This window comes from Lepidothrix coronata, unplaced genomic scaffold (assembly GCF_001604755.1).
Source record: "Lepidothrix coronata isolate B3197 unplaced genomic scaffold, Lepidothrix_coronata-1.0 Scaffold2, whole genome shotgun sequence".
In the NCBI taxonomy this organism is placed as follows: Eukaryota; Metazoa; Chordata; class Aves; order Passeriformes; family Pipridae; genus Lepidothrix; species Lepidothrix coronata.
The window spans coordinates 3,663,373-3,687,443 of NW_016690182.1; the positions used below are offsets into that span (position 1 = coordinate 3,663,373).

At 41.2% G+C, this 24,071-nt stretch overlaps 1 protein-coding gene across 2 annotated transcripts in view; it reads right to left on the reverse strand.

Moving 5' to 3' along the window:
- GRIA3 (glutamate ionotropic receptor AMPA type subunit 3) overlaps positions 1-24,071 on the reverse strand; it is a 416,095-nt gene that overhangs the window by 322,022 nt on the left and 70,002 nt on the right. For both annotated transcript variants that reach the window (XM_017816396.1, XM_017816370.1), the window contains exon 2: positions 10,202-10,339. The gene's annotated coding sequence lies outside the window, so the exon portion shown is untranslated. The remainder of the gene's footprint in view (positions 1-10,201; positions 10,340-24,071) is intronic.

Consider the following 24,071-nt stretch of genomic DNA (forward strand, 5'->3'; position numbering starts at 1 on the left):
TGGCCCAGCTGTCCCAAAGCTTTTGCTCAAAGCTTTCTCTCCCCTTCTGTTCACAGCCTGCACTTACTCCTCCAGCAACCACAACATAAGCCAGTTCTCTTACAAATTGAAAACATTTAAAGGGAACGAAGTTGAGAAGAGAGTAACAAGCATATGGTTAGGCTACAAACACTTTTAAAAACAACAAGTGCCAGCAGTTTCTCCTCCTATCTTCAATTCCCCCCTCTGGTTATAGCCTTTCCTTCTGACTATGAACGCCCAATCCCTTCAAATTTTGGAAGGTTGAACCTCAGAAAAACCCCCTAAATACTTCTTCCTGGATACAAATTCTCTTCAATCCTTTAATAGCAGGCAGAAGCAATGTGTTTGGGAGAGATTACCAACTGCAGATTAAGGGATTTCAAGAATCCTTACAATAAACCAGAGGAAGAAATATTTGGATCTGGAACAACACTCATGTGATATTAAGAATAATTCATAGAATCGCAGAATTGTTTGGGTTGGAAAGGACCTTAAAGATCATCGACTCCCAATTCCCCCCATCATGGGCAGGGACACCTTCCACTAGACCAGGTTGCTCAGGGCCCCATCCAACCTGGCATTGAACATTTACAGGGATGGGGCAGACCCAGTTTCTCTGGGCAACCTGTGCCAGTGCCTCACCAGCTCACAGGAAAGAATTTCTTCCTACTTTCTAATCTAATCTAATGTAATCTACTCTGTCAGTTTAAAAACATTACCCCTTGTCCTATAACTACATGTCCCTGTAAAAAATCCTTCTCCAGATTTCTGGTAGCTCCTTTAGGTACTGGAAGGTGCTCTAAAGTTTTCCTGAAGCCTTCTCTTCTATAGGCTGAACAACCTCAGCTCTCCCAGACTGGCTTCACAGGAGAAGTGCTCCAGCCCTCTGATAATTGTGATATTAAGAACATTATCATCACATAATTTCTGTATGTTCTGAAACTGTGGTATTTAGAAGGAGATCCATCTGTTGGTAAGCAAAAGAATAAATATAAAACTATATATGTAAAATCAATTTAAATTTCCTGGGGCATATCCAGTAGTGTGTTTACTTATTCCATTTTTTTCATATGGCATTTCCATCTTTATCTCCTACTGACACAAAAAAGAGCAAGGTAGAGTTTAAAGCATGCAAAATTTTCATTCTCTTTCTCCCTTCTGAGGAAGGCTACTCAGGAAAGTCAGTCCCTGATACAAAGCGATTAACTTGGGTGAAGAGCACGGTTATAATGGAAATTTTCTAGTTGTTTTGCACAGCAAGGGGGAAGAAAGCTCACTCCAAGGAAAATTTTCAGAGGCCGTCCTGCTTTGCTGCAATTTTACGCTCACGCTTCTCGCTATCAGCAGAGATTCAACACCCACGGGATTAGTTCCCCTTCTCCATTAGCCCATCTTTAAAGATTTGGACAATAAATAAGCAATAAACTGTGGCATACTACAAACAAGCCTCTCTGTCTCCTCGGTTCATTTTGGTCTTCTCCACTGCAGTTCCTGACAGCACAGTGACTTGCTGGCTGCAGGCCCTCTCTGCTGGGAAAGCAGCAGCACTGAAGGCTCCCAACATCTGGGCTGCAGCAGAAGGGGACCCTGCAGTTTCCCAGTGCTCCTCCAGTGCATTCCATACCACAGGTATGACAACAAAGGGAAAATACTGACACTCGGTTTAGGGGGGGCTATTGTAAAAAGGTTGACTTGTGTAAGCAGCTATAAACCAGGAGATGCTTTCTGAATACAAATTCGTGGATTCCCTCTGACAGACAGAATGGGGTTAATTTTTCTCCTGTAGGGAAAAAAAATAACAAGAAAGTATGGAAGACAAATTTTAGAATTAACCCAGAACAATCCTTTATGTTCATCAACACGCTCTAATCACCAGGAATACCACAAGCCTGCAGTTCAATCCCTCCCTTGAGTTAGAGCTTCCAGAGCAGTACAGTGCTTATGGGCATCCATGTCAGTTGGGTGTTCAGCTTTAAATAAAGAAGCAGGGACTAATTAATCTTCTAATGTGCAATACTCTTGAACATGCACACACAATTTCTTTCTTGAAAATGAAATAATCCTAATTACACATATGCTTTCACAAAAAATTTTTACCCCAGAAGTTTGGTGCCAGCCAGCCTGGCACAGGCTTCATGCAGTGAGTCACAGACCATCACCAGGACACTGTGCCCCCTGTTACATGCTTTTGCTTTAGAAATGACAGTCCTAATAAATATTCTCTAATACTACCATAAGCGTGACTAACATCAGGTTTTTTATAAGCTCTGAAGCCCACTCACTGCAAAATTGCTGTCTGCAGAAACTCAAGCCAGCAATGACTGTGTGGTTAATGGAAAGCTGATGTGTCTCAGTGAACCTTTAGCAAGAATCTAAATATGAGGATTCCAACAATATGTTCCGAAGAGTTTAATCAATACTTTTTTGTTAGCACAAACATTAGTTTGCCTTATTACATGATATTATTAACTTCCAACTGTGGGTAATTTTTATGCCCTAGGCATTCAGCTCGAAGCAGTTCTTCCTGTGAATGGCTCAGCTTGACCAATTATAAAATAGGGGGAATGTGTATATGCAGGCCCGATTTAGCATGGAATGAAATTCTTTTTCACTAATAGGTCTTTAGTTTCCTCTGTACGTACACATACAGCAAGGTCTGAGGGAAAAAGATTTCAGAAACTGGATTTCTTTTTAAGAGAATTAAAACCTGAGGGGCAAAGACAGTCATACTCTCATCCATAAGTCCCTTCTCATTCACAGTCCCACCAAGCTTAATGAGAGCTTTCACGTACCCAAATATCACCAGGATTTAAAGCTGCAGGTAGTTCTCTTCACTCCTGGATATAATCACTGTCTCCCACCCCTCATTACCCACCCCCAATATTTGTGTCTTGGTTCATATTTTACGCCCCTTTGTGGCACATCCAGCAACAGTCCCCCAGCTGTCGGTGGCTGCAGGGACACCCTCCCACAGCCTTTCCAGAAGCAGAGGGGGAAAAGAATCCCAGGACTGATAACCTTTCATCTCTCAGCACCAGCCAGGCCAGGCCTGTTCTGGGCTGTGTGCTGACCATCACCACCCTGTGCACTCATACATCATCTACTAGCATATCAACTGTTTCCAGTTGATAGTGCTCCTGACATTTTTCATCTACAATCTTACTGTCTGAGCAGCCCAACATGATAAAAATTTTCCTGAGCAGTTTTTCAGAATTTTTTTGCCAACACGAATAAAAATGGCCGATGCATAGGGGTTTTTTTATTAAATAGTTTTGATTGATAAAGCTTGACATGTCTTAGCATGTTTTTTTGCTTCAGTGTAGGGTAATCACTTGATTCTTCTCTGTCATACCCAGAAAGACATTTTAAAGCATAAGATTTCCAGTGGGTTCTGTACCTCACACAAAATTGATTTCAGCACATACAGTACTACTGGTGTCTGATACTGATGAATTACCCAGCTAGAGAAACACAATTTCTACTAAATCAACAAATAGTTTCCTATAAAGGCCATAAGATTCACTCAGTTTCTACAACAAAAGCTCCCATTTTCTCTTCATTAATCCTTGTGAGATTCAACAGACAAGAGAAAATTCCTGCTAGCTAGCCTTATGGTGTTCTTAACCATTTTGAAGAGAAGATTAAAGAAAACCCAATCATCAAACCAACAGGTATTCATTTAAGTTGTGAGTGACCCAGGGGAGTCTGAGGCCACTATTCAAAACTCTTGTCTCTTATGATTATGGAAAATTACGTATTCTCCAACTGATCTCCCAACTTAGATTACTGAAAAGCAATACTTCAAGCACTGAGAACACCACCGAATTCCCAACAATCTCCTCCAAAACAAAAGAGGTGTACCTAATTTGAAGATAACACTTTTAAATTAATTTTGAGTAATTTTTATATTATATACTATTTTCTCATATTTTAAAACCTACAATAGCCCAGTTTGTAAACATTATTACTCAGTTTTTCTAAAAAAAACCCAACCAAAAAAAACACTGAGATTCAGAATGGGGAAAGTCATTTTGATGCAGCCATTTTGCTTTGGAGTGAAATGCAGAAGGGAAATGCATTCATGTGGCATTTCATCAAATAAGGAAAAGCAGTTCTCTATTCTTTCAGTGTTACTGCTAAGAAAACACTCATTCTTCTAAAAGCCTAAGTGAAATATTATTGCAAATCTTCATTCATGGCTGTAATACGAAGCAAAGGTATACTATACAGTTCCATAGACCTGAGCTCAGCTCAATTTATCCTAAAATCTCTACCTTGCTGCAGTTGTACACAATGTACCTACTGACAGTGCAAGCCAAAAATCAGCCACTGCTACAAATCAGCCACTGCTTTTTACCCACCCTATAAAGTACCATGTCACAACCAAAACAATTTCTCACCCCTACTAAGAGTGTTCTCCCATTTGTTGCATTTTCACTCAGGTGCCTTCATACTCAGCAGAACATCAGTCCAGACAGGCTTTATTTAGGCTACATCACCCAGAACCTTGCATCCATTTGCTTCGGAACTCTCTGATATTTTTAGTGATATACATAGCAGGATCAAGTCATCTGGAAAACTACTTTTTCCTCTCATTTTTTGATAATCTATTCAGTGAAACATTTCTTCCTCTAAATCCACATACTGTTGTACTTGAATTGGTAAGAAGAGGCATTTAAGTCAATATGAACACAGCAGTACAGATAGTATTAGAAACACTTATTATCTGCAAAAAGTTAGAAGTCCAGATGCACACAGAATGTTGATAAGTAGAAGCCAGTGAACTTGATGTTCACATCTGTAAATGCTGGGTCGATAAAGTAACCTTCCAAAGACTAACAAAGACCCATTTATGTCATGTGAAACATCAAATGCTGGCATATCATAAAATAAGGATCCAAAACCAAAGAACAAAAAAACCCCCCAACACTACATTGGCTTTTGTGTTTTAGCAGTGGCTCTACAGCACAGGAAAAAGCAAAGCACCACCCTGACTGCACACCACTGTCCATTTTTTCTTATACACCATAACCAGGAAAATTCCATTCATCTACCGTGTGCTACAGGGATATCACACTTCCAGAGCCAATCTCTGTGGCACTTCCCACATCACTCTTGGAGTTCTTCCTATGAAAAATGAAGGCTATATAAGTTTACTGAGTGCCAGTTTCATAAAATAAAGAATGCAGTTGCTTAGGTCGTGTAGCTGGACTTGGTTCTAGTTTGAGCCATGTTCATGACCCATTCCAACAGCAAGGTCACAGAGTCTGCATCCATGAAAAGCCACCAGCAGTCTCCAGCACTGTTCATTCCCCCTCTCAACTCATAGTTATGCAGATAAGATCAACAAGCAGACCCATATCCTGTAAGCAATACTGTTAGACATGGGCTAACACATGGCACAAAGCAATTCTAGTTCCTTAATTAACAAAGGGGCCTTGAAGCAAGGGCGTCCAGCCCCACCAAGTCCCTGAATGCAGTTAAGCCTCTGGTTCCCCAGAGCAGGTCACAGAGCCTCCGAAGAACAGAGACATGTAAACTCTTCTCCTACACTGTATTAGACTGAAATAATTTCTTCACTCAAGCTTTAGTTGTGTCTAATTATAAATTCTATTAGAGTTGCAGAGATTCATTATTGTCAAGGAAAAAGGAGAGCTACTAAACAACATAATGGGTATGTTGCCTGCTCCAGAGAAACCATCATCTATGTTCTTCAGATCTAAGGTCAATAGTACTTACCCCAGCTACCACCCCCTTTGCCATCAGCCTTGATGTCATTTCTCTTTGATCCCCTCTGTTGCTGCCGTTTCTTCAGCTGCTGTTAAATGCCTGTGAATATGTTCCTCTTAGAGGACTAATTACTACATCATCACGAAAGCTGCTCCCCAACGAGCACGTTCAAGGGCCACGTTCCATTATGCATCAATAGTCCTTGGCCCCACTCACATCTGAACACCTTCTCGTCTCTGACAGGAGCAGAATTTCACGCTGCCCTTAAGAGGAAACACTTTCATACCGTTTGATGCAACTCATTCTCAACAAGGTACTACAATGGCAAACTTCATTTTGTACTCTAAACAGTATGAAGTCAGCTCCCATGATTAACAGGGTGGCCCAAGCTGCCTGTGGAGGTACCTGTGCAGCTCTGCACTGCTGACAGACGTATCCACAGCCACGCAGGAGCTTTACTAAAGACATCCTGTTTATATTAACAGGTGCTACTCATGCATTAGGCAGGAAAAAAAGGCCAAGTGTCCCTTTAAGACTTGTGTCTGAAAACTAGAAATTGTCAGAGAAATTAGTTACTTCTACTAATGAACTTCAAAAGCCTATTTGAATCTATTAGTTTTACCTTTCTATTCCCAAAATGTTTATTACTCTCAGTTAATCATAGGTTAGGGTGGGCTTCTTCTGAAATACTGATGGACTAAAAGACTATTTTTTCCACCCAATTAAATGAACATTAGAGAGAAATACCTCCCTCTTATCACTGAGTCATTTCAGGGAAGTTGCATGGTTTGTTATACAGAAGGACAGGTAAGATGATCACAAGGATTATCTAGTCTTGAAACTAATTCATTAAAAGAAACAGGTACACCTCAAAGAGACTGACATGCACAGTTGGGCTGGTGACAGAAACTGGTCACATTAACAGAGAAGTAATTACTGGAGTAAATGCAACATTCAAGCAGAGAGGGGAAGGTGGTAGGAGTGGCAAATGACAGTGTACTCAGTAAGATCATTAGAGTCCTCTCCTTCACGAGCACAGTCATAGACCAAAGGTCCCTCTACAGTCACCTTCTCTACATAGATGGGCCCTTCCATCCTTAGGGTTCCACAGAAATTTCTAGAGTAGGATGTATTTAACTCTTGGAGCACCCTGAACTACAGAGATCATCATCCACAGCCTCTAATCAACATCTCTGCCAACCAAGCTCTTCGAGGTGAAATTCCTTCCAGCTCTCCCACTAAGAGGCTTTTTGTCTTTGCCAAGGTCACTAGACCATGAGACAATTTTGGCTAGGTTTCCCAAGGCAATGAGCCTTAGAAGTCCTAAAGATAATTTTTGCAGAACTTGTAAGAATTTAATTCACTGAAAGGGAGAGACACCACGTTACAGACACACCACTGACCAAAACAGAGGCTGAACTAAAAACTGTTGCATACTCTCCCTGGCTGCCAGCTCAGAGCCCAGCTCCATACTTCACCATGGACAGCAGCACTGGGCACTGTCAGAGCTACAATTAATTTTGGGAAAGGGAGAAAGCTGTGGGACAGAACACTCAGCTCAGTTTCATTGTTAATGGAATATGCACTGCTAAAGCAGCACCTATTTCAGTGTGTTCACACAAGAAAGTTGTCAAAGTGGCAATTTTTGTGGATACAGAATGTCAGGCTCATCAGGACATTTGAGTCCTTTTTAAAAATTAGGAGTATGTATATCCCTTAGAGGAGATAATACAAAGAGACACCAGATCTCATTTACAGGATATTTTTCAATTTACTCCTATGATGATTTAGATGAGGTCAAAGTATCTTAAATGCTTCTGAAATTCCGTTTGCCAACCTCACAGAGTTCAAAACACTTCCCTTTAATAAACTGGTTATTGCTCTTCTTTTAAATGTCATTATATTTAACATTTCTGCTTTGTTTCCTGCAGCATTAATCTCAGTTATTGACAGTCAGCAGCCATACTCAAGATGAAAGGAATTTACTTGCCATGATTTAATGTGTTTCCCGTCCTGATAATTCTTTCTTCATTCCTGCTGTTTTAAACAAAACTAGCTAGAAGCACCATTTCTGCCTTTTACTTATAACTGCTGGCTGATAAAACAGAAACACATCCCAGGGGCACTTTATTATGTTATCTGCCCCCAGTTATTTTTAAGATGATTAATGATTTGTTCACCAAAGCTATATAATAACTACAAAAGTTCTTTGATATTCCTAAACAACAACAATCTCCCCAATTTCTTAAAGCCCACTGAATAGACATGACTATGTAGTCTGCTGTAAAACTGCTTGCAGACATCCTTAATGAAGGGTTAGCAAAGAACCACTGATTTATATTTTTTCTTACTTGCATTTGGCTATACTATTTCTTGTTTGTTTAGAGGAGGCATTTTTAAATGATAGTTGCAACCCTCAAGCTCTGTTTAATGAATCCTAACTTTAACATATCCAAAGGCACATAAGTACAGTGTTTGCTAGTGTAGGCTGTTTGAGCTTCCAGTTTCCCTCCTTTGTTCCTTCCATCATCTCAGATCATGGTAAATCAGAAGACAAAGAGCAGCATTTTAGGAAGTATCTTAGAATTTCTTAAAATACAGCTACATTTTCATATTTCCAGTGCACAAGCTTCCTGTCACTCCCCCCTTCACGACTCGATTATACTGAAGAGGAGGGACCAGACCTTGTCCTTCCCTGCAAGACCCAGAGCCTCTAATCTTCCATACCTTTGTTCACCTTCTCAATACTCCCTCTGCTTCAACCTCTGATTTTAAGCAAGTTGCCAGAGTTATTGCTACAGATGGATGGGCTGAGATGCAGGTTACACACAGGTAAGCAGGACAATTACTTGCACTATCCTGTGCTGCAGCAGGGAGCTGCTCAAGGAACTTGCTTGGCTAGAGGAGGCAGGGTAGCAGCGACCAGCAGAGGCTAAATCATACTGCAGAGGAGTTGTGCACCAGACAGCATTGCACCAAGCAAAAGGAGAAAAACCAGTTCCTACCCCAAACAGTTTATTTTTATAACACAAGAGGTGGATACAAACAGATGGGGAAGGAGGAGGGAATGAGAAGACACTTCGATCAGATCATCAGCACCCAAAGTGTTGTCAAGACTCTGGGAGGCAACCTGCCAAAACCAAACTTTAATGAGATTTTTAAGGGGGTGGATGCTCATTAATTTTAGACAAAAAAGTGTAAACATCAAGGGCTTACAAACCCAGTTCAGTTCAGAGAAGAAAATGCCATTCTACTGAGAGGAACAGCACTGCCTCTCTCAAGTGGGCACCAAGCACCAGCTGTGCATGTGTTGGCCTTCTCCAAAGGACTCTGGACAACCCTGACACCTCCTCACCCTCACATTTAAGACTCCTATGGAAGAAAAACAAATACACAGGCCAGGGGGACATTGCACAGCTACCTGATTTCTCTTTCAGGAAATGAGATGTGGACTTTATTTTATTTTTAAAGAAAGATTTCCATTACACTTTCAGAAGATCAGGGCTTTGTAGAGTCTGAGGTCCTGTTGATTTACAATATGAATAAATGTTAAGATTCTTTTTCAACTGCAATTTTCAAATATAATTAGAGAATTTTTATTATAAATCTAAAGCGATAGCTAATTGTTTTTTTTCTGTTCCAACACAAGGTCATCACTACACACAAAGAAGCAAGATAGATTTGGGGCACTGTTTGCTTAAGGGCTAATTCTCATTCCAAATAATGATTAACAGGAGATCAAAAAAGGGTGATGTTGAATGGAGTAAAGCAATTAAATGATAAAATACAAATGGAAAACGAAAAGCATTTGTAGCTAAATGAACATACACCAAGTGACCAATGGTTTCAGGGGATTAGATTCTCATGGTAATAATTACATATTAATGTAATCAGTAACAGCCTATATTCATTATTCAGTGGAAATGAAATAAAAGCACACACAATTCTCCCACAATGGATATTCAGTTTAGCTAAATTACAAAACACAAAAAACTTGGTACCAAGGAGTGCCCATTTGGAAGATGGTTCTGCTGCCCTTACCAGCCTGAACAGTGTTTTAGAGCACAGTTGGGATCAAGCATGGTTTGACCTGAGGATTTTGCAACTTTCAAAATTCTTGGGAAGAGAGATATTTATTAGATGTGGACACAGATACTCTTCCTTTCATGCAAATTAATTCATTTTCAAGCATACTGGACATGCACAAGTTTACACAGCACAGCTCAGAGTGATCAGCTCAGTCTTAAGTTCCCCAGGCTCTCATTTTAAGATAACAGAAGTGTCCTGGAATTTGCTTTAGCAGCCTGTTCCACAGCAATACTAATCAGAATGTATTGTGATTGTGAAACCATGGATTAACACGGTGTACTCTGAGGCTGACACTTTCAGTTCTAGATTGACCACAGAGAGCTGTTTTCTTTCTTAAACTGAAGATATACCGCATCCTTACCATGCTGTTCATTCATCCTCTTGACAGGTGTGCTCTAGCAAGAAGTGCTGCAGTCAGCTCAGCTGTATCTATTTCACCAGCAGCTCCTTCAGGGAAACACCCCCACACACAGCTCCAAGCTTCACTGGGCCTCCCAGCCTAAATAAATAAATAAATTTGGATGTTAGAGGTTTAAGGAAAATAAAAGCACTTCAGAAAGTGGTAAAAGCAGTTCATTAGACAAACTCGCTCTTCTTGTGTCAGAAAAGAACATCTTTGCACAGCTTTGCACTTGTGTCTGGGAGGAGATCAAACTACACTGCCATGACTGTGTGAGTTTGCCAATGGATACCAAAAATACTGTCTCCCTGGACAGAGGCCTGTGTTGAATAAAGCAGGAAGTAGAAGTCTGTCCTTGGGATGAGATTTGCAATACATCAGAGATAAAATTGGAAAGTTCAAAAAAGCCTCTCACTTCCTACTGACAGATGCTTCTTGATACAACTGCATCTCACGTGCCTCTGGGTACCTTGTGTGGTGCATGGCAAAGAACCAAATACCACAGAGAACCCAGCCTATGAGAGAATGAGGGCATCAGGCAGGTGCAAACTACAGCTCTTCTGAGCAGAGCTGCTGAACCCACATATTGATTTTTTTTCCTTAATACGTAATTCCTTTGTTAGAAAAAAAAAAAGAAAAAATGTATGTATGAACCTAAAACTCAAAGCTTTCTACCAAAATGCTACTGTCAGCAGCAGAAAGAGGCTGAGGCAGGAGCACAGCAATGAATGCAAGAGGCAGAAAAATGGCAGCAGGGAAAAGGAGGCAGCAACCTCACCAGCAGACAAGTATGAGAAAGGTTGTCTTACTCATATCCGAAGTATTTCCCTTACTTTTCATGCCAGAGCACCACCAAATATAAAATGAAAAATGTATAATTTTCATTCTTCTTATGTTCTATGACACTCTGCCCTGTTCCTGGCACTCATTTGCATATGGCTCATCAGAGCAGACTGGGGCATGACACTCTGATGCACCACTAGAAAGGACAAAGTCTACTGAGTACAAAAATGTCAGCAGCCCCCTCCTCTCTCTTCTCAATCAAATGACAGGAAAACTGGAGCTTTGTTTGTTCATCAAACTGGGCCAAGAGAAGGAAAGCTATAGAGACAACCCATTACATCACTAGAAGTCACTTTATAACAACACAATACAACACAGAAGTGTTACAAAACAGTGCAGTTTTGAGGAAAGAGTGGGGAGTGTGGTAGAGGAGCCTAAGACAGATGTACTCATGGCAGCAACTCAGCTGAGTGTCATTTCCTCACACGTGATCTTCTCTCTCTCCCCTCCATGTTATCTCCCCTCTTAGCTTGCCCCTTCTCTTCCCCTCAGTCACTCCTCCCACCCCTGTTGAGAGAGGTGCTCATGGTCTTCATTCATCACACTGCAACTTCTATTTTCTATCCCTTCTTTCCTCCTTCCTTGCAGATCCTTTTAGCTGTTCCTGGCATTTCCTAGTCTCTCCTCTTAGAACACAAGCATGATTCAGTTGTTCCCATTTTAAAGCTCCTAACCTTTAACTAGACTTTGGTCTTCCATTTCATTTCCTCTCTAATACACTTCTTGCTTGCTATTTCTACCCCTCACTTGGCATTTTTCTGAATTTGTTCTAACCAAGATGAACAACAGTCTTACTCAAGTCTCAGAAACACGATTTTGTTCCCACTGCCCCATCCAACATTTCCATTATACATGACCGTGGTGCTACGCTTGAAATGTCATCTTTTATCAATCCTTCTTCTCCTCTCACTTTTTGAGGTATCTTTGACATTATCTTAGGTGGAATTTCCCCACAAGTTCTGGCAAGGCTTCACAAACATGATGACTTTGGCCTTCATTTTTCCCTCCCATAGCACTTCCCCAGCTGCAAGCTCACAGTTTGTCAGCAGAGAGAGAGGGGAGCTGAGTCAGAGATCCACTCCTCCTCTCTTTGCTCCAACAAAAGAAATTTATATGCATTCAGAAGTCTGTGGCCAACTTTTACTCTCTTGTCTCAACACTGGCATAATTTGTTCAGATCAGCACAGAGGGATTATAATCAGAAATACAAAACAAGGCTCTCAAATACAGATAAATGGTGTACCAGTAACTTTACATGAATTACAAAAATACCAATTAAAGATTGTTGATAGAATAAGCAGTAGTGTGAATCAACACCTGAGTGAGTTAATTTTCAAAAAAGGTTGAGTGCTGTTTCCTGCTATGAATAACAGCCAGTAGGAGGGTGCAAGGAAGGACTATTCTCAACATCTCAATTCTAGCCTTAACTAGACAAAATTAACCACTGTCTCAATGTACCATTTCCTGTGCACCATAATATAAAATCATTGAACAAAATCTTCCCTTCTTGACTGCCACTTTAATAAAAAGTACAACTTCAGAAGAAACAGTCATCTTAATTTGTGCAGAAAACAAACAAATCCTTAAGGCTGCTGAGCAGAAAAAAATGTGTTTCAGTGGCTTTAACTGAAAAAGCACAAATGCATCATAACAGAGTTAAAAACTGCTCAGGCTATGGAACCTCCTACAGTGAGTTTCTCATCCTCACCTAGAATAGAAGTCATCCAGTCTGAGGGATGAAGCCACAAAATCATTGACATCACATTCCTAACTATGGAATGATGGAAAGATCATTTAAGACACAGCTTCTCTGACTCTGCAAAGTAAAGGGAGTTCTCTTCCTTAGACTTAGATGAAAATACAGTACTTTTGTTTAGCACTCATATCAAAAACAATATAAAACATATTTTGTGAAACTATCAAGATCTACAGTGATGGAAAAACCTTGTAATCCACTTACTGAGGTAATCAGAGAAAATGGATTAGTGAAACTGCATCACTAAATGTTCTAGAAAGCACCAAGAACAACTACAAAGTCTGGAAGTATAGGGTAACATTCTCAAAAAAGCAGGTTGTAACTCTAAATTAACTCATGACAAGGTACTGGCTAGCTATCACTGGGAAAGTTGTTCTTCAAAGGGTTTTCCAGAGTTCAGTGTATAGGACAAAAATAACACTTATTTGCTTCTTTTGTACAACAAAATGAAATCCCAGTTTCTCCAAGAGGCAGAATGCAATGGGAGTGCATCACTGCCAAACATGCACCTTCACACTCTGATCCATGGGCAGATAGTCCTTTGCACTTTTATCTGGGGGTGTACTGTGTAATTCAGGAACGACACACTGACAGAAGAAGCCTCTTCCACAGTGTCAACTGACACACCTCCCGTAGCTAAACATGAGCTCAGAGGGGCTGCACTTCAGCTACTTAAAAACTCACAGCTAAGGAAGGGCAATGATAAATAAATAATTTGTTGATTTTCTTTTCACTTGCTAGTGGTACAACTGGCAACCACTCTCAGCTTGGAAACATTCCTCACTGGGAATAAATTACAATTCCAGACCAGCCTGATCACTGACATAACAGAGCACTGCTTCCATTTTGGTCACTGAATCTGAGGAACACTTTCCCAACAGCCTAACAAAGAATGAGATCAAGGTTCCATTTACAACAGTTGATGGCCCCTTTCCAGATAGTTCCTCTTCAAAGGAAAAGAAGAGAAGGATTGATCTTTGCTGAGCCTCACACTCAAATTCAACAAAGTGCAGTTCAGAACTATGTGCTGAGAACACAAAATTTAGCCAGAAACTGAATACAGCTTAGAGCTTGCAATATTATTTCTATCTTGGTGAACTTCAAAGTAGAGGTAGAACTGTTGGCCCACTTCCCACATAAAAAAAGTAAGCATGTCTCTCTGATTAACAGCACATGTTCATTCTCCTCCCAGATATACCCAAAATAACCCATGCTTTCTTGCCAATGGGATTATTATGAAAAATAAAAAAATTTTAGTCGAGTTTAACAATACTGTAAATGTGAAATAAGCTAGGAACTTACATGAGACAAATACCAAACTACTGATTTAGTTCAACCACACAACAAAATACCTTGGTATCATTTATGGCACATGTAACTGTTACTGAGATTGTATGAAGCACTAATTCATTCCATTTCTTTTAGATTCAATACCTAAGAACATGAGAGGCTTAAAAGCGATGTTACCATCAAGATTTTTGGCTTCTTTAGGAATGTGCTTTGCTAGAGAGTAGGCTATGTGAGCCTACACATTCAATAGAAACTCCCACAAGTCAGGCTTGCGTGCAGACTCTGAAGATCGTGGTTTAACAGAGCCTGAATAAAGCCTGCAGCTGTCAGCCAGACATGCTCCATTCATTACTTCAGGAGTATTGTAGTCACTCTCTGAGAACTAAAGGAGTTTGTGTCCAATTATCCCTTCCCTTCTTTTTCCAACACTAGGGCTCCAAGAGCAAGAATGTTTTTGGTGAAAGGACTTGAACCCTATCTGCAATACTTTTGCTGAGAGCTCACTCCTGTTCCCATTTCAAGAATAAGGTATCTTTAGCTGTCTTCATGGAAGCTAAGCTAGATTCAGTCCACTCTTATTTTCCTCTCCTCCCTGGTCTTCTGGCAGCTCACTTGAACCTCTCAGAAGCCCCCAGCACACACTGCAGGTGCAACGTTGCCTTTCTGAGTACAAGTCTCTCAACACAACACTCCAACGACTCTATTGTAAAAAGCTGTGAGGAAGATGTCTCCTCTTGGATTCCTTGAATTTCTCACTGCTGGGCTTCATGCACCATCAGGACAAGAAACACAGACCTCTAACAATCCTTGAGATACCCATAAGCATAACCAGCATGTAACCATTAGTTCTCTGCCTCACAAACATTCCAGAGACAAAAGTAATTAATTCAGGAACAGACCAAATAAAACATTTTCAGAAGATGGAAACACATTCTGCTGAATGCAGGAGTAATACTGGGTGCAAAAAAACTCTGCAGTAATAGTGCAGTGTTGTTCTTACCTGTACAGGGTCTAACCCCCAAAAGGAGCACTTTAGGAGAGTCAAATGAAAGGTTTCTCAATCCACAATTCCTAATGTTATCAAGAGCTCTGTCGTGTAGCAGAGTGACATCTCACATTTCAGAATAGAACAGACTATTTCAGTTGGAAGGGACCCACCATGATCATCCAGTCCAACTGCCTGACCAGTTCAGGGATGATCAAAAGTTAAAAAATGGTCCAAATGCCTCCTAAACACTGACAGGCTTGTGGAATCAACCGCCTCTCTAGGAAGTCTGTTCCAGTTTTTGATCATCCTCTCAGTAGAGAAATGTTTCCTAATTTTGACTGAACTGTATAAACTTGGTGCTGCCCCAGAGATTTATATGTTCTGAGATTTAAACATGCACATCTACTAGCTTTAAAATGTATCTTCAAAGGTACACCTCAAAAATCCCTTCCAAATCCAAGAGATTTAAAGAGATCATAGAAAATTTTAAAAAATATGAACACAGAAATGCCATGGGGCAGAACACAGCCATGTCCCTCAGCTGCTTGTATAGGACTTCCAACAGCAAGAGAAAGGCAGGTCAGAAGCACAGTAATACATCAGCACATTAAGAACTGAAGCTCCCTCTGTACCACTCGTGTTACACAAAGACCAAGGACTATTTAAAGACCAAAGTTGACTCAGATGCACGATGTTCTGAAAGCGATCTGAGCCCTCTAGTGATGGAGAAAAATAGTGAACCGGCCACTCCTTCCAGTAAGGAAATGTTTCTCAATACACTTCAAGGTGAAGTGATGATAACACTGCTGACTCCTTAAGTACATGACATCCTTGCATTTTTCCTTCTAATAAAAGATAAACCAACAATACAGCTGAGCCATATGTGGAAAGTACAGAATTAATTAAGTACTTTTCCCTCTGTTTTATCTTGATCTTAGACTTTTTGGGAAGTGTTATGACCCTACTGCTACAGTAATTATTCGAATCCATTAATAGATTATGAATCACTAGCTCTTTTCCAGTGATATTCCATATCATTTCCTATGATGGAACAGAAGTTTTATGGAGGGAATAAACTATCTGAATATGAGAGCCAACCAGACAGACTTAAACCATGTTACTACATGGATTAACAACCAGATACTTTATTCTCACCCTGTTTTCCAGCTCATAATACTGACTTTACACTCATGTTATGGACTTCAGCCAAAATGAAGCAGACCAGTTGTGGTTTGAGTGTTTTTGAGCAAACAATCGTCCCTTCAAAGCTTCTATCCCTCTGCTGCACTATACACCACCTCAGATAACATCAACAAGTGGTAAATTCTGGTCTGTAGGAAATACTCTTGTTTTAGGGTCGCCCAGTCAGCAACCATGGACCCAAATCAACCTTGGGAGCCCAGAAGGTCTCACACCCAGAGTGGCACAGCTCGACACCCAACCTGTCTACCCTGAGCCACAGCGAGCCGTGCCTCCACTCCAACAGACCTGGACAGCATTCCACATCCCAGTTACTCCTGCAAGGCTGGGCAACAGTGCTCCAAGATGATTTTCTAACCCTTGCTAAGTGGTCTCACTTCTTGTGACAACAACTGCACTGGAGCTTCTGAGAACCATTTTTAATCATTCATGTACAAATTAAGGCCATGATTTTTCCAAAGGTTTGAGAATCCATTGTCTTTTAATGCAGAGAGCCCAGCTCATAAATATTCCCTTTAAGAAAACCTGCTCCTTGAAAACAAGCTTTCAGCTACTCCCTGGTGAAAAACCCCTGCTGCATGTCAGGGAAGAGGGTGCTTTGGCTCACACCCAGGGCCCCCTAAGTGCCTCCACGATTAGTATTAGCTGAAGGTTTTTCAGCAACTCAGTTTTGGAGTTAAGTACCTACTGCTGAAGTCTCACTTAAGCATTCCTTTTAATCCCTCCCAAAGTGATTAGCAGCACACATTTGAATAGAAAACAGCAGACTCTCACTGAGGAGAATTCTGAAAATCCCCATGTGAGACCTCAAAAAGAGACAAGATAAAAATATTTGAGATAAGGGGGGAAAAAACCTTTTGGCCCAGCAAACATAGCTAGCAACAACTCAATTAATACAGGAGCAACAATTAAGATTAAATTTAGATATACAGATGTAGAGCTTCTGGTGATATTTTTAGTTAATTCACAGAATGCAAATAAAGTAGGTATGCCCCAGAAATTTTTAAGAATACAAGTATACTGAACCTTTGAACTACTTTGCATTATTTCAAGACTAACCTATCTAAAACAGGCTTTGGTTAGATACTGGAAAATGTCATTTTGCATTCTTTTTAGAGCCCTCCAGAGGACAACTTCATGTCTGTAAACAAACACTCCTGGCTAGTCCTTGGTGATACTAATAGGAGCCCCCATTAACCACCTGGAAAAAGATAATGATTACCTGTTTAGACTAGACCTCAGTAATTAGCAGCACTGCTAATATAAACAGTTAAATGCTAAGCACTAAAAACTAAACAAAAAAAAGCAAACAAAAAAGGAAGAAGATGGCCAGCATGTGAAGGGGACTCTAAGCTGTGCCTGTTACCACAAAGAAGTGCTGCAACAAAATAGGATGTTAAATTAGTTTCAAGAGACTGCAGTGGTGCATGAAATTATTTCTTATAGCATGCTGCATAGATCCATCCCCTGTGGGAACGCAGACCTCGGGCAGAGATAGCCACAGGAAAAGGGCTGTTCACAGGGGTTGCTCAAACCAAGATGCCTGGAGACAACGGGGCATGTGAATTCCCCTAACTGCTTTATTCCTGAAACACCAGTTTAAAATATCAACAGTGGTTGTTTTAAGTTTAGATCAGCTTCCATGAATAATTGCCTGGGTTTCTTTTCTGCAGCACTGAGTGCATGGCTAGATTTCAAATACTATTAGAACTTTAAATCTTTTTCCATATTGCTACTGCACTGATGGGTCAGGCAAAACTGTATTTTTTCCACAGCGATAAAGTAGTAGCAAAATGAAAGCCCATCAAGAAGAAAAGAACATATTTAAACCACCTCCTACCAAAATTATGGTTTTTTACATTGTCTTATTAAAGGAAAACCTGCGCACTTGCCTTGTTCTGGATGCAAGCTGCTCTCACTGCGTAGGCAACACACACTGGGGAGAAGTGGGCAGCTGCTCAGAGGAACAGTCCCTGCTGAGGCTCCTCCAGCCACCACCATCAATATCTTTCTGCACCAGCCCAGCCACAATTTGCAACACCAGGGAAAGCTGTGAACCCAAGGGGTGACCACAGCGAGGGGCAGCACAGAGCACTTCAGGCCAGGGGACACAGAGGTTCCACTCTCCATCCTTCCACAACCTGCAGCCTCACCCACACCAGCCTGAGGTCTCTTCTTACTCTCTGCTGTCAGGACTGCAACAACTCCCAAACCCAAAGGTGGCAGGGGAGAGGCAGGGTGCACAGTGTGGCAGGGGAGAGGCAGGGTGTACAGTGTGGCAGGGGAGAGGCAGGGTGTATAGTGTGGCAGCACCACGTCACCCTAAAAACAGAGTTCAGCTGCAAATATGGGAGTAGGTCTGTGCTGGTACCTTTGGTGGCACAAGGCTTGGGTTTACGTGCACCTGGTGTCTGTGTGCCAGCCTCTGTTGCCTGGTACAATGCACCCTTTCCTCTACTGCTGGTCTGAACATACACTTCTCTATAATCTCCAGTATTGTCATTGCCAGCAGTAATTAACACCACTGTCCTCATTAAAGCCATTTTCAGCAATGCCATGTATTGTCCTTTTCCCCTGCTGTTTCCAGATGTGAACAAGACCTTTTTGACACAAGTAAACATAACATCCCAAATAACCAGATATGAATAACTACTATTTCTAGGATCAGCTGTCAACATTTAACAAGAGATATGACTCCTCAAATAAAGTGGGAAGAGAAAGTTTAAGCTTTTCTCCTCACAGATTGGACTGTGCTGGCAGATAACCCAAAATACCCTCCTTTTCTTCTGATTTTCCAATTCAATGGAAGGTTAAAAGTGCCTGCAGGATAGTTGTTGATCAAATTTAAATCAAAGCAGCAAACAAGAGAGATGGAGAGGAAAGACATCACACAGGCCTATCACACCAACTTCACATTATCCCCTTGAGGCCTCACGAATTCTGGCCTGTTCTTAACTACGTGTGGAGTAATGATCCCAGCTGCCCTGGTGTCACTGCTCTGTGGAAACCGTATTTTCTCAGAGAAGCTAAGGCCACTCCAAGGGACAAAGTATCCAAATGGGATCTATGTAGAGTAAGTTAGATTGAGGGCAGCTCGAAGGTCAGGCTTAAATAGCAGGTGTTTTGGTGCCACATGTTCTTGTGTGGCCATGTAGAAGTAGGGCACAGCAGTAGCCTAGAGGTTGGGGACCTGAAGGAGTTCAGTCCAGATGGTCCCTTGGGACAGAAACTTGTTTTAATGGATTAGGAAAGGGGCCAGCAGAGCTTCACCACCCGCTTATAGTCAGTCAGAAATTGTCCAACAGCAAATGGAGCCCAGGGACGAAGAGACCAGAAGCAAAACAAAACTCAGGAAGAGCAGAAGGCTCCTTGCAGCCCCACAGACACACGTGGAGAGCTCTGAAACGTGATGCAAATTTTAGAACACACGTTCAGTCTGATGAAGACTAAGGATTTGGGCCATATAGCACTGCCTTCCCAAATCTACAAGAATTGAGAGCTAAAGGGTGAAATTCAGGATTAAAGCTACCTGTTAACACAGATAAAGCTGATGACTCAAATCACAGGATTGTAAAGCAATGAAATAGAGTCACCAGTTATGCTAATCTTTTTACAGCCTCTTATCTGTTTAGAATGATGTATGAAAACACAACAATCTCCAGCATGGCTAGACCTTGGGAGGCCCTTCACCGTTACATTTAATTTAAAAGTTTTATAATGCTAATTAATAAACTTATCCAGTTAATTACACTATATTATTGTAACCAAGATAAAATTCTTGTTTGCAAAGGAAGGTCTAGGAAGATAGCAGCATTAAGTGACAAGCATGAGAGATTAATTTCTAAAATATTCCTCAATGTCTGACAAACTTTTAGACACCAAGACCAGCTAGGCAGTGACTCAAATTGTGCTCAGCTTGGATATTTGCCAGGTAGAGGCCCCCTATTATCCAACAGCCCTTTTGCCAAATTTGAACTAAAAGTGATTCAATTCTCCTTTCAATGAAGCACGGAAAACTTTTGCTGAGGACAGCTGACCAAATAAGCTTTTCTAAATAGTTTTTGTATTCTGAATACTTCCCTCGAGTGCACATGGCCAGTGACTTGCAGAAGACCAAGCATGTGCTGCCCTGCCAGGGCAGAGGGAAGGAGACAGGCTGTGATAGGGCCCGAAACCCCCGGCATTCAAACTTACTGCAAAACTTCCAGCTCGGGGGAGAGGTTTGGACTAATCAACCTCAAAAGCAGATGAACACAAGGGAGACTGGCACAAAATCATTTGTATGTTACTACTGCCCCCAGGAACTCAAAGCTGTTAAGGCTGGATATCCTATAGCACACACACACACTCCAAAAGCTCAGGCACTAGAGAATAACAAAGCACACTAAATGACTCCATTAATTAATGACTCTGTCCCTGAACTGTCTCACAATTTTGGGGGGAAATTCAAGCCAACTGTTGAAGTTGTCCAGATAGATGTAACTCAGAGAACCTGGAACATACTTCATTTTTACTGTTGCTAAAGAGGAAACTTCTGAGGCTCTCAGTGACATTGGAAAGAAAAGTAAAACCTTTCTAGTGTTACAATAATATTGCACAAAAACTTACAGCCTGATGGTGTTTTGCAAGGAAAAGTGAGAAAGTAATTACTAACATATTTTTAAGTGGGAATTTGACCAAAATTATACACAGCCTATAATATTATGCAACATTATTTTTTCATTATAGCAGGTTGTTCTTTAAGATGTTTAATTTACAGCATTTTTGACAGCACAGTGAGTGAGTCCACAAAAATGGCACTGCTTGCATTGGAAGCAAATATCAAGTCTAGATTTTGTTTGTTTTAAAGTACGTGCTTCCAGGCACAAGCAAATCCCCTATATCTTACATTGCTCTTTGCAAGAATGGATGACAATACTTCTCCTTCCATAACCGAGTTTGTATATAAAAACTTAATCCTGGAAGGACTGACCTCACCTCCCAGGTTTTCACCCTGGAAAGGGATTCTTTACATTTATTTATTTATTTAAAACAAACAACCAAACCCTCAGAAACTAAAACAAGAAAGCTGGCAAAATGTGGTGTGATGAAAACCAATGGAAAATACCCGCTTATACAATTGTTTATACAACTGTTTGTTTACACAGAATTGTTTATACAATTTTGTAAAAAAACCAACTATTACTGTAATTCAGAAATGTATGTCAAGACAGAGAGATGCTGAGCAACTTCATACAACAGGTAGGCATTAGGATTTGGAGAGTCAATAAATATCAGGCTCCATTCAAAAACTAGGTTAGCAAAGAATAAGCAAAGCTTTTCAAATACTGCACCACAGGATGTAATGTAGCTCAGGAAATAATGGATTTTTGTTCTTTATGACAAGCTCTGTCCTTCTGAGATGAGGGTGATAAATTAGTTAAAAGCACAAAGCAGCCAGAGAACTGAAAGATGTAAGATTTTTCAAGAAGCTGTGATTCTTCAAGAAGCTGTGTTAGAGCTTGTGCCAGCAGCTCTTGCCAAACACAGGCACAATTAGCCAAAGTGAATCTGCAAAAGTCTGCAGGGAAAATAAAAAGGGGCAGGAAGATAAGGAGATGGGAAATGGTTCATCAGATCTCGTGTTTGAACTGTGAAACAGCAGAAAACAGGATGGTCATGTAGCAAAGAGGAAAAAGCAAGATTATTGAGCAAAATAGAACATGAGAAGAGATAGTAAATGGATACAGAAACATTGTAAGAAAAAACAGATAGGTGAATATACAGGTCTTTTCAAAACCCTGAGGATGTATCACACACAACACCAGGAAACAAGGCAGTCTGTGATTGCATGGCCAAGAGGAAAGAAAGCTATAAGGAGGAGATAACTGGTGATAGGACAACAGATGTTCTTCCTTAAGGACAGCGATGACAGAGTCTGCATGTTCACTGAAAACACTGTTGGGAGGACTCTGGTTTGGTTACAGGGGCAGGTTGTGTGTGTGTGTCTGTGTTGACAGGCTTACTTAGACTCCCTTTGGTAATCATATCATGGTATCAAGAAAGAAAGGTGGGGGAGAACAACAAACAGAACAGCTATCTCCATGTGCTTGAGTTATTAGTGCAAAGAGACAACTTTGCAGAGCTCAGTAGTAATTACTTGGCATAAAGAGGAACAGAATCAGGCAGCAGTAAAAACAAAACAAAACAAAAAAACCACAGCACTAAACAGCCTTCCAGCTAGCATGACTACAAACTCTTGGAACTGCTGACCTCAGAAGTGGCAACATCCAGACATGGGCTTAGGGAAATACATTATTAGAAAGAGTATTATTCAGCTTTACCAGGAAGGCACAGCATAAAGCAGGAAGAGAAGAAACAGAAGAGCACTGAAAACGTAATTTCACAACCACATACCGGTGATTACACCCTCATGGCCCTCCCCTAGAGGGCCTCTCCTTTCCTTCTGGTATCTTTTAAGCCAACACCTTCCCCACATACTCCAAATGCACGAGACAGAAACACTACCATGCAAGAAACCCCCCGGCTGCAGTTGGCATTACAAAAGCCAGGATATTTGTGCTCAGCTTAGCTCTGGGCATCTTCTGCTCCCAAGCAGAGCAGGCTCCAGGTGCCATTGAGCTCCCATGCCACCATGGCACTGCATGGTCTGCAGAAGCCCTGGGAGAGAGATGGCAGGATCTGGTGCCTCCCAACTGCTCTGGGACTCTGCTGCACCTCATGTGGGCACCCCATATTAGCTACATCCCTCTAATTAGCTGCAGTGGCTAAGCTGGTGGGGCAATGCAGCAGGTCAGAGTGGGCTACACAGCCTGTGGCTCATCACATTTCACAGTGTTCCTCAAACAAACCTTGGCTGGTGAAATCATGCTACCATACAGAAGCAAAACAGGATTGGCTTTTGTGTAAAACAGCTGCCTATGCTTAAAACTCTGCCTGTTTGTGGTAATGATGAAAAGAGCAAACCAAAGTGAAAGGGTTAAATTACAAAAGCCAACTAAATATCAGTTGTTTGTGCCCTCATTACTAACCTCCTCTCATGCTGCTGCCCCTGCTCCTGAGGACCTATCACAGGTCCATGCTCCAAATGCACAAAATGCCAGTGCTATGGCAACAGAATACAAGGTGTAAACCAAAACTTGCAAGGTTCATATAGACAGTGCAGGGCTTGACAGCCCAGAGAAGTAAGGCCTAGAAACTTCTCCAAATGTGGAGGGCGATTAAGTCACAACACAGCAACAAAAAACGCTGAAAGACCCCAAGCCCATTTGTTCTGAATTTGAGATGAAGCAGCAGATTCTGGGGAATTCCCTGAGAAAGATCAGGAGTCATTTTTTGTCTGCAAGCAGCACACCCTAGACCCTTGTATGTCCTGGAAAGCCAAGTAGAAGGCCACTAGTGTCTTAAGCCCAAACCCAGCAATAAAGGCAGCAATAAACAAATAATCCTAGCTGGAGGGACAGAGAGCAGAGGGAAAGACAGGTGTATCTGTGTGGACCTCCTCTTCTGCCCTTCAGTCTCCTTCATTTACAAAGGACAGCAGTTTCAAAGCAGTGCTCTTTTATAAAGCAGCACTTTCTAGAGAGTCTGTACTAATTGGATCATGTCTCTCTAGAGGTTTTCCAACACTGACATAGTGTTAGCATTCCTCTTAACCTTTTAATATCATAAAGTGAATATAAGCTACAGCTCTAAAGCGAGATCAAGTAAAATATCCTTGAAACTACTGGTTTCATCGAGTGCATCCCAAGGCA